At 41.4% G+C, this 6,958-nt stretch overlaps 1 pseudogene; it reads left to right on the top strand.

The window, feature by feature from the left end:
• The first annotated feature begins 6,404 nt into the window (after positions 1–6,404).
• Positions 6,405–6,504, top strand: LOC118572081 (annotated as a pseudogene).
• The last annotated feature ends 454 nt before the right edge of the window (positions 6,505–6,958 follow it).

The raw sequence follows: 6,958 nt of genomic DNA, 5'->3' as shown, positions 1-6,958 counted from the left end.
CCCCCCAAAAGACATTATGTTAGGAAATGTAACAAGACACAAGTCTGGTAGGTAAGATTTACACACAGCCAACTTCATATGTGACTGTCGGGGTGAGGCAGTTTTTCCAGGAACCTCACTCCTGTGTCTGAGTTGCCTTTTTCCTCTTTGACATCTGTCTGCCTCCCATGACATGTCTGTAGCTTGTTTATTTCTGAGATAACAAAAGCATCATGTAGGTTGTGTCTGAGGAAAGCTGGACATGGCTGTCTAATCCCCTGGCCCGCTGAATGAACCCACAGGGTTGCCTCGTGCAGAGAAGTGAGTTTTGTAGAGGATATATGTTATTCATACTGACCTCCTGGTCCTTGCCAGCTGCTGACTGCCCTCTGGTAGGAGCTCTTCAGGCCATTAATCATCTTTGAAATAAATACATGTCAGTTGGGAATTTGAATAAAATCTCTTACTTGTAAATTCCGCCATTACCCCAGACTCAGAATGTTACATCTCTAAAGATACTGGGGGTGGGGAGAATAAAAGGGCTTTGAAGCTAGATAAGATGTGTCTAAATTTCAGCTCCTACACATAGACTAGTAACACTGCATAGTTAACGTAAACTCAGTTTCCTACCTACTTATTTACATGTGTGTGAGAGCATGTTTGTGAGTCTCTGTGTAGGGGAATACATGCCATGGCACCCCATGCAGATCAGAAACAACTTTTGGGAGATTCTGTCCTTCCACTGCAGGATCCAGGGATCCATCTCAGGTCCTCAGGATTGAGCTGCCAGGGCCTTCAACCATCTGAGCCACCTTGCTAGAGACATGGTCTAATTCTGTCCAGTCTGACCTTGAACTTGTGGTGATCCTACTGCGTCTGCCACCTAAGCGCTGGGATTGTAGGTGTGTATGGCCACGCTTTAATAAGTGTGTGCAGAACAGAGTGTGCCAGAGACTGCTGGTTCTTCCCCCAAAAGTCTTTCACTACAGCAGCAGAATTTCTAGCTATGAAGTCATCCAACATGGAACAAGCAAGCTTTTCTTGGCCATGTAAACAAATTCTGTTAGATGTAGGTAGAAATATTGGTGTGCTGGCAAGTATTTAACTGATTACACACACACACACACACACACACACACACACACACACATGCGTGTGGTGTGTATATGGTTTTCAAATGTATATTTATTATATATACATAAGTTCACACACATAAGTAATAATATATAATAAATATATGTAGTAATATAATAAATGTGTTCATTGCAAAAATTTGCAGACAGTAATGCTTTGCAACTTACAAATAAGAAATACCCATGATTGTTTCTCTTTCCCTTTTAAAATTATTCAAAACTTTTAAAATTTTATTTTTTTATTTTATGTGTATACACCTTTGCACCATGGGATATGTAACATTTTCTAGTTTCCATGATGTAAATATTTTCATTATCACTAAATTCAAGCTACCATCATGATGTCACTGAATGCAGAGTTGAGAGGAGGCATGCGTCATCTTTCTAAGAATGCCAGAGGCATCCTTCCAAGTTGCTGGAATTATCTGCAACCATCATTTGTATTTTTCTGTGTTTCCATTTGCTCTTTCCTCTCTCTTACTTGCAAGAACTCTATGTTATCACTCAAATGTATCATCTGTCACTGGGATGTAAGGTCGTGAATGCAAGAACATTCTTCATTCTATTCAGCATTGCACTCAGTAGCAACTATCGAGTAAAGCATTTTTAAACAAATGTTTCTTAACTGAATGGGTGTGCTGCAAATATTTTTCAAGAGAATTGTGTTTTTTCCCCCAAACTCATGCTGGCATTTTTGCTGTATAAAAATGTTAAATTATACATTGTCAAATATGTCTGCCTTTTCATCTATTGCGTCTGAGTTTTCTGTCATATTTTAAAATGACTCTCTCACCCCAAGGTTGGTTACTCTCCTAAATTTTCTAAGAGTTTCATTTCATGTTTGTTATGTATAATGCGATATCCACCTGGAATTTATTTTTGTGTGTGATGTGTGTTTCTTCCAGATGGCTAGCTTGCTATACCTCTTTGGTAAATAAGTTATCTTTCTCTGCTAGACTGAAATTCCACCTTTGTGGTACATGAAGTTCTCGCACACTCTGCCTTCTATGTCTGGTCTTCTATTTTGTTCAGGCACGTGTTTGCCCACTTCTGGACTTGCAGGATTCTCCTCGGGTGCATAACTTTATGGTAGTTGTAATCACAGCACAGCTGCTGTCGTGTGTCACTGAACGGGAGGCACACTCTGAGAAACATCTCCTCAGAGCCTCAGATTCTCACTCCTGTCCTACGCCATATGTAATTCTGGCTAACTGTGTTTTCCAGTCTTTAAAAAGAACCAGAGAATTGGGTGTTTATATGAAATACTCGAGCTGAGAATTTTGTTTAATTTTTAAAGTGCTTTTCAATAAATAAACAAAAATATACATGCCGGCAAGGCCAGCTTTCTTCCCCACTCCTACCTCCTAATTTTTATAGAGTTTTTGATTTTCAAATCTCTAGCTAGCTGTGGTAGTGCATGCCTACTGTAATTCCAGCACCGGGGATGTAGAGGCAGGACAGAGAGCAAGTTCTAGGCCAGCCTCAGCTACACAGTGAGGGAGGAGAGGAAGAGAAGGGAGAGGAATGGAAGAACACTTGCTTTGATATTATTTAATTTTCCCTCACTAGGATATCTAGAGTTTTGGCTATGCACAGGTAACAGTTACCTTTATTGATTTTGCTTTTAAATCAGTGGCTTACAAATTCATCTCTCTCTCTCTCTCTCTCTCTCTCTCTCTCTCTCTCTCTCTATTTATCTCTCTGTTTTTGAGACAGGTTTCTCTGTGGAGCCCTGGCTGTCCTGGAACTCGCTCTGGAGACCAGGCTGGCCTCAAACTCAGAGATTCATCTGCCTCTGCCTCCTGAGTGCTGGGATTAAAGGTGTGCTCCATCACTGCCTGGCAGAATTCATCTTTTGATGAATGCTTTTAGTGTGTGTGTGTGATTCTCTACACAGTCCAAGCTAGTCTTGAACTCATGATCCTCCTGCCTCAGCCTCCTGAGTGCTGGGATTACAGGTATGTGCTATCTTGCCCAGCTCTTGAATGTGTAGTGGGTAGCCATTCCAGCCTTGGCCTGGAAGTTTCAACCTCCATTGAGGCTTTGGTAATGGTCACACATACAAGATGGGGCAGAGGAAGGAAGCAGAAGACCCAGGATCCAAATGAGAGGGATCTCTTGGTGCCCGGACCCTGGACGCTGGAGATAGACCGAGCAGAGTTCTCCAGAGAACACTGCTGGACTGTGCTATACCTTTCCCAGACCCTGCAACCTATCCCTTCATTTGTAAGTTACCCCACAAAATGAACCTCCCTTTTAACTATGTGGAGCGGCCTTAATAATTTCACCAATACGAATGATCTTTTTTTTTTTTTTTTGGAATGATTGTTGCTATTAGGTTTGATAAATAGAGTTTATCACATTTAGGCCCTTTTCTTTGAGTTTGCATTAGACATGGATGTTGATTTTTTTTCTTTTACTTACTAAGAACATCTGTAATGGTGAAGGATTGCTACATTTAAACCAGCCTTAAATTCTTCCAGGAAACCCACATATCATATCACTTAAAACTTTCCTATCCTATTTAGCTCTAAAATATCTTCTTCAGAAGCATAATCACTGTCACGGTCATTTGGGAGTTCTGTTTCTAATAGTCTAAGTATTAAAGTTCTGTCAGCCTCGTAAAATAATGAATTTTGCATATTTGAAATGATTTGAAAGAATTTAAAAAACACCGGGCTCATCTGTTATTTAAAGACTAGACGTGTCTTAATTATAATCAAACCTACAGGCTTCAAAAAGATAGGCCTTTAATTATTTTATATTTTGTTTTTTCAAGACAGGGTTTCTCTGTGTAGTTTTGGAGCCTGTCCTGAATCTTACTCTGTAGACCAGGCTGGCCTAGAACTCACAGAGATTTACCTGGCTAAGTGCTGGGATTACAGGCCTGCGCCACCACCACCCAGCTAATTTTTTTTTTGTGGAGCTGAGGATAGAACCCAGGGTCTTACGCTTGCTAGGCAAGCACTCTACCACTGAGCTAAATCCCCAACCCCTATTTTTTAAAATATAAAAATGATAATTGGTTTATTTGAATTTTGTAATGCTTCTTAGTCAACTTTGGCAATTGATATATCTTTTGTTTGTTTGTTTGTTTTGAGACAAGGTCTCACTGTCTACCCCTGGCTGGCCTGAATGCTCTATGTAGACCAGGCTGACCCCAGACTCACGGAGACCTGCCTGGCTCTGCCTCTCAAGTGCTGGGATAAAAACTGTATGCCACCACCCCTGACCTGCAATAAACTATCGCTTCACACACCCAGGACTCACTGGTGAAAACATAAAAGTCACTCACTTTTGACCTTCCCCTCTCCCTTCAACCCTGTTCAGTGGAGTAGTCTCTGGCAGAGTGCACTTGGGCAGGTCTTTGGGAGCAGACTCAGTGGCATATTCGAGGCCCCGCCCCCAAGGTCTCAGCTGGACGGATGCTGTGAACAGCTGACTCTTGTTCGGTCTTTCTTCCCCGTTCCTTCTCTCCCCTTCTGCTTCCTTCTCCCAAACTTCCTTCCTCCCCTTCCTCCTCAATATTTTTGTTTTAAGATAGAAACAATCACAGAAGTTGGAACAGGTAAGTTTATTATGAAGTTATCCCAGTTAATATAAGAGAATCACCCTTGCTCTGGTCACCCCTCCCGGCCTCCTCTGGAGAACCATGCACTCCTGACTGTGCTCACTTGGTGTTTCTTCAGGGTGTTGCCACCAGGTGGGTGACACCTGCTGTGAGTGGAATCATCTCATGGGTGGACTTCTGTGTTTGTCTTGTTTTACTGTTCGGATGATGTATGCTGAGAAAGGCCTCGGGCATGCTGGGCAAGTACTCTATCCCCTTTTGGTTAAATAATATAAGATTGCTTTATTTATTTTGAGGTGGACCATACAGGCCTGAAATCCCCATCCTCACCTCCACCTACCAAGTGCTAGGATAGCAGGCCTGTGCTACCATCCCCACTTAATCAGATTTTTTCCTTTTAAAGATTATGAATTAATGAGTTTAAACCCATTTGGTGATCAATATAATTATCTTTCTGAAGCTCAGATTTTCCTCTCTTAGTCATATGAGTCCCTTTACTTGGTGTCTCCGTTCTTAAGCATCACATTACTTTTCCTGGGCACATGGTGTTATGGGATACTCTTGGTGCAGTGTGTATATTTTTTTGTTGCAGGCCCAGAACCTTCCATCTCTCAGCTGCTTGATTTCTTTCTTTCTTTCTTTCTTTTTTTTTTTTTTTTACCAGAGCTGAGGACCGAACCCAGGGCCTTGTGCTTGCTAGGCAAGTGCTCTATCACTGAGCTAAATCCCCAACCCCTTGATGTCTTTCATGACCTCATTCTAGACCACATTTTGGAAACTAGATTGGTTCACTACTATTGGATGGCTGGTTTCTAGGCATTTTCAGTAAACAAAGCCAGTTGGCATCTTGGTCTAGTTCCTGCCCCCCCCCCCCCCAGGGTTTCTTTGTGTATCTTTGCTGTCTTGGAACTAGTTGTGTAGACCAGGCTGACCTTGAACTTAATAGAGATCTGTCTGCCTCTGCCTCCCAAATGCTACGTATTAAAGATGTGTGCCACCACTGTCCAGCTACTAAATTTCTATTTATGGTTTCCAAAGTAAAATTCCTCATGAGTTTAGAGTGCCAAGTCCGCAGCTTTTTACTTAGTCTCTTTCCTTTTACAGTTGCGTCTAGTTATTTCCACACTGAGAGTCCTGGCTCTTGAGGTTACAGGGATGAAGGAATTAGAACACCACATGACTGTTCATTTGCTTTATCCCAGGTATAGCATAGTTCAGTAAAACAGTGATATTTAGTCAGAAGACTTTTTAAAAATTGTGTCATGCCTGCCTTGTTCCAGTTAGTGGAGGAAAACCTATCAAATGATCCATATATTCCCAGCCCATCAACTGCTAGTATTTATGGCCTATCATCAAGTTTGAGCCTTCAAATGAAAACTAGAATTTTAGAAAGCTTATTTGTGCCTCCACCAGATTGGCAGTCTCTAAAACGCTAAGATTTTTTTCGGGTAAAAGTGGTGGTGATATTTATTCATGTGAGGTTTTTTTTTTTTAAAGCCCTGTATGATTCAGAACCAAAGTTATTCAAATGGTCAACACATTGCTATAAAGTCGTGCCTAGGTCAAAGAGCCACTCGAAGATTAAAACAAGCCATTTTCATGGAAGAACGTGAAACACTTGTTGACTGGCTTTCATGTTCCACACTGCAGCTAACTTTCAAACCACTATCATTCATTAAAGTTTGGTACTGCTAAAGAATGTTCTCGATTATTTGAAAAAATGTATTGAGACACTTTTCTTCTTTTGGAACAAGGCAGAGAAGGTCAGCGTGGCCTCTGCACAAGAATGGCATGCAAATTTATGAAGCATTTCATAGCTGTGAGGCTTTTTGTGTACAGGGAGGGGCCAGGGGCATACAGAAAATCTCTTTCTTCCAGTGAGGTCTGCTGTGAATCTAAAACTACTCCAACTAGTATATTAGGTTTTCAGTTTTCAAAACATACATTTTCCTTGACAATTACAAAGCTGGATCTTTTCATATCATTTAACTAATATGCCATATAAGAAATGGAATGCATGGGCTGGAGAAATGGCTCAGTGGTTAATAGCACTGGCTGCTCTTCTAGAGGACCTGGGTTCGATTCCTAGCGCCCATATTGACAAGTTTCAATCCCCCGGTAGTGAGTAAGTAATGTTACAGATGCAATAAGCCAATCAAGACGAATTAATAAATGCAGGTTTATTCTGAGCAGAGCAAAGCACCTTTGAGGTGACTCTCCAGAATGGCAACCAGATCTAATATAGCCTGGAGGTATGGTCTTGAGCAGACCCAGG

This window comes from Onychomys torridus, chromosome 21 (assembly GCF_903995425.1).
Source record: "Onychomys torridus chromosome 21, mOncTor1.1, whole genome shotgun sequence".
Classification (NCBI taxonomy): domain Eukaryota; kingdom Metazoa; phylum Chordata; class Mammalia; order Rodentia; family Cricetidae; genus Onychomys; species Onychomys torridus.
Note: the sequence above shows the minus strand (reverse complement) of the source record. Positions and strands in the feature narration are given on the sequence as shown.